This window comes from Mus caroli, chromosome 6 (assembly GCF_900094665.2).
Source record: "Mus caroli chromosome 6, CAROLI_EIJ_v1.1, whole genome shotgun sequence".
Classification (NCBI taxonomy): Eukaryota; Metazoa; Chordata; class Mammalia; order Rodentia; family Muridae; genus Mus; species Mus caroli.
In genome coordinates, this window is record NC_034575.1 from 80,250,249 (window position 1) to 80,254,612 (window position 4,364).

The 4,364-nt window shown below is 45.9% G+C and overlaps 1 protein-coding gene across 16 annotated transcripts in view; it reads left to right on the plus strand.

The window, feature by feature from the left end:
• Positions 1-4,364, plus strand: part of Dysf (dysferlin) — a 201,704-nt gene that overhangs the window by 70,002 nt on the left and 127,338 nt on the right. The gene's annotated exons all lie outside the window — the stretch shown is intronic.

Genomic DNA, 4,364 nt, shown 5'->3' on the forward strand with positions numbered 1-4,364 from the left:
TATTTTATTTTATTTTATTTTATTTTATTTTATTTTATTTTATTTTATTTTATTTTATCTTTACACCTACTTAAATTTGGAGACCCCTAGGGCCTTGCCAGTGTCTGCCTAGTCACACTTGGATGTTTCTGCAGTTTTGCTTATGGACACTTGGGGGCACTGTTAGTCAAGATCTATCCTACTACACAGTGACTACACATAGTGTGTATGTGTGCATTGTATACAGGACAAGGAAAGGGGTGTGCTTCAGGGCAGGACAGATATTTTAGACTTTATGGATCCAAGAATGAGATCCATTTATTGCAAAATTTAAAAAATAAAAAAAATCAGAGAGAGAATAAAATAAAAGGAAGAAAAAGAGAAAAGAGAAAAGTGTCCATGCGCCCATGGCAAAGCTTGTTCGGTCTGTTCTCTGTGGCTCTCATTTCCCTTCAAAGCTCTGTGACTGGAATCTGGCTACAGGGTGGGGCAGCGCTGAGCCTTGGCATCTCAGTTCCTGCGTTCTCTCCCAGGCCTTTCCTTGATTCATTTTTGTGGGGAGGGGTACTTCCTGCTTTGTGTTGGGGGCTCTGTTTCAGCAACTTCAGAGTGTAGTGCTGACAGGCGGTCTGTTCCCCGAGTGTGAGATGGTGCTGTGTGAGCTGAAGTCAGATGTGCTGTGGGCGTCGAGCCTGGTGTCAGAGAGTCAGTGATGTGTGTTAAATCAGGGGTGCTTGCTGCAGCAGAGCCATGCAGAAGCAGGTTCCGTGAGGATCTCAGAGGAAAAACATGACAGGCTGATGGGAATAACCTTGCCCATTTCCTTTAGATGATGAGTCGGTAGTCCTGATTCATTGTTCAGCGTGACTCTGTAGAGGCCATGAGTAAATGAGACTCAGCCCTCTGCGAGCAGCTCGACAGCTTGGATTATCCAGCATTTCCTCGGGTTAATGCACAGCCCAGCTCGCTGTTCCGTTAGACAGATACACAGCAAAGTGAATCTTATTTATGGATGGGTGAGAGTTCAGCTTCTTCCTTTCTAACTCAGTCAGCACACAGAGATCTTTGTCCGTGAGCTGCTTTCCATAGAAAAGCTTCTAGAACCAACCGGGATTATGGACTTATGGATAGAGGTTGAAGCAAGAAGCTGGGAGAGCCTTCCCCTTCGTATATTCTAGAACGATTTATTTCATTTTATAATAAAATTTGTATTTATTTTTAGGTATGAGACTGCATGCATCTGCTATCTATGGTTGATCTATCTATCTATCCATCCATTCACCTATCTATCATCTATCTATTTATTATCTATCTCTCTATCAATCATCTACCTACTTTCCTATCTACCTATCATCTATCTATCTCTCCATCCATCCATCCATCCATCCATCCATCCATCCATCCATCCATCCACCCATCCATCCATCATCTTCCTCTGCTCTGGTCTCCATGTAACACGCTTCTTCTGTCCTCCCTTGCAAGTGTGTTTCCTTTACAAGGTTTTGGCCCCCTTACGTATGTGTCAGCAAGCGTGACCGTGGGTTCGAGCATCTACCACTCCAGTCCAAGTATTTGCACACTGTGCTCACTGCTCCATCCTTACTTTTCTACCCTGTGGCAGAGCTTGCTTCACTTCTGTGCACACAGGGTCTCCTCTTTTTTGGAGTTACATAGTACTATGGCTGGACCGTACTTTCTTTCTTTAACCCACCCTCTATTGGTGGATACCTGGCTCGTTCCAGATCCCTGCTAGCTCGAGCCATGATGTGGTAAACAATGCACTCTGATCATAGTTATTTCTGTAGAGAGTATCTGCGTAAGGACTGACAGGTAGAAGGAACCTGATTTTCTAAGTTTGGTAGCCCCAGCTCCCTCCCCATAGGAGTCATTTCATTTTCCTCCACTGGCAAAATCAAGCGTGTGGTTTCCCTCCAGCCTGGCTGACAGTGGTGCCGGGCTACAGAGGCATTTATGGATCTGGGTGGGAGTAGAAACTCTTTGGCCTACTTCTGCTCCAGCCCTTCACGTGTCTGAAGACAGCTCCCAAACAATGGTGGCTACACCCCTGCAATGCTGGCCCTTTGCCTGCTGCTCCCCACTCCCCCCTTTTCTCTGCTAACACCTCTTCTGCCCCACCCTACCAGGCTTTGGCTGGGCTCTTTCTACAGGGAGCAGGAGAAATGGCAATAGGATTTGAAACTGGATGGTTGGGAGCAGAGACAAAGCCCTTGTCCCTGGGGACCCAAAGCTCTGGATCTAATTCAAATTCATTATTAAAATAATTCGGGCTGGTGAGATGGCTCAGCGGGTAAGAGCACTGACTGCTCTTCCGAAGGTCCTGAGTTCAAATCCCAGCAACCACGTGGTGGCTCACAACCACCCGTAATGAGATCTGATGCCCTCTTCTGATGTGTCTGAAGACAGCTATAGTGTACCTATGTATAATAATAAATAATTCTTTGGGCCTGAGCGAGTGGAGTTGACCGGAGTGAGCAGAGGTCCTAAAAATTCAATTCCCAACAACCACAAAGGCTCACAACCATCTGTACAGCTACAGTGTACTCACATACATAAAATAAATAAATAAATCTTTAAAAAAAATGCACTTTAATAAAACTCTTGTTTAGCACATGACAGGCCTGTAGGAGAAACCTGTTCACTATTGTTAGGGGTGGACTCATCTGCCTTCCAGAAACTACATAATCAAGACTGAGTCTCTTAAATTTTTTATTTGTTTCTCTCTCTTTCTCCCCCCTCTCTCTTTCTCTCTCTGTATGTGTGTGTGTGTGCATGCATGTCTAAGCACTTGCATATGTACGTGTGCTCTATGTCATGTTTTTTAATGTTTTTTTTAATTGGACATTTTATTTGTTTCCATTTCAAATGTTATCCCCTTTCCTGGTTTTCCTCTGCAACCCCCCTATCCCATCTCCCCTTACCCTGCTTCTTTGAGGGTGCTCCTCCACCAACCCACCCACTCCTGCCTCCCTGCCCTAGTATTTGTCCACACTGGAGCATCAAGCCTTCACAGGACCAAGGGCCTCCCCATCCATTGATGCCAGATAAGGCCCCTTCAGCTCCTTCAGTTCTTCCCCTGACTTCTCTATTGGAGTCCCTGTGCTCAGTTCGAAGGTTGGCTGTGAGCATCCACATCTGTATTGGTCAGGATCTGGCAAAGCCTCTTAGGAGACAGCTGTATCAGGCTCCTGTCAGCAAGCACTTCTTGGCATCTGCAATAGTGTCTGGGTTTGGTGTCTGCATGTGGGATGGATTTCCCCAGGTGGGGCAGTCTCTGGATGGCCTTTCCTTCAGTCTCTGTTCTATTCTTTGTCTCTGTATTTCCTTTAGACAGGAGCAATTCTGGGTTAAAATTTTGGAGATGGGTGGGTGGCCCCATCCCTCAATTGGGAGGCCATACCTAACCTCTGGATATGGTCTTGACAGGTTCTCCCTCCCCTTTGTGGGGTATTTTAGCTAATGTCATCCCTGTGGAGTCCTGGGAACCTCTCCTTTTCTGGCATCTGGGACTTTCTGGTTGCTAATCCCAGTTCTCCATCCCCCATTGCTACACACCTCTGTTCAATTTCCTGACCCTCTCTATACATCTCCTCCATCTCCTCCCACACCTTCTATGTCATGTTAATGTGTGAATATATACATATATTTGTGTGTGCATGCTGGTGTCATTCTCTGTAGCTCTTTACCTTATTTGAATGTGTGTGTGTGTATGTGTATGTATGTATGTATGTGTGTATGTATGTATGTATTTTTGAGACAGAGTCTCTATTATGTAGCTCTGACTATCATGAGTTTGTTATGTAGACCAAGCTGGCCTAGAATTCACAGAGCTCTGCCTGCCTCTGCCTCCTGAGTTCTGGGATTAAATGTGTGTGCCACCACAGCTCCCAGCCTTTCACCTTATTTTTTGAGACAGGATCTCTCATTGAACCTAGAACTGGTTGGACTGCCTGGCCAGGGAGCCCTAGGGATCCTCCTGTCGCTACTTTCTGGGAGCCGTGATTACAAGCATGTGCCACCATGCCTGGCTTCTACATGGGTTTCTGGCCATAGAACTTGAGTCTTCATGCTTTTGTGGCAAGGATTTACTCATGAAGATGTCTCCCCAGCCCTTGAAACTGAGTCTTTTCCTTCTTCCTCATTTGTGGATGCAGGCTGTCCTGGGTCTTCATGGACGCAGCATGGAACCCTTGCCTTAGAACACTTTCCATTCTTGGTGTGTTTCTTGTTTGTAGCACAAACAAGCTTTCAGGCAGCACTTCTCTGAGGCAAGCTGTGGCTTCCTTGTTTCCTTCCCTTCCTTCCTTCCTTCCTTCCTTCCTTCCTTCCTTCCTTCCTTCCTTCCTTCCTTCCTTCCTTCCTTCCTT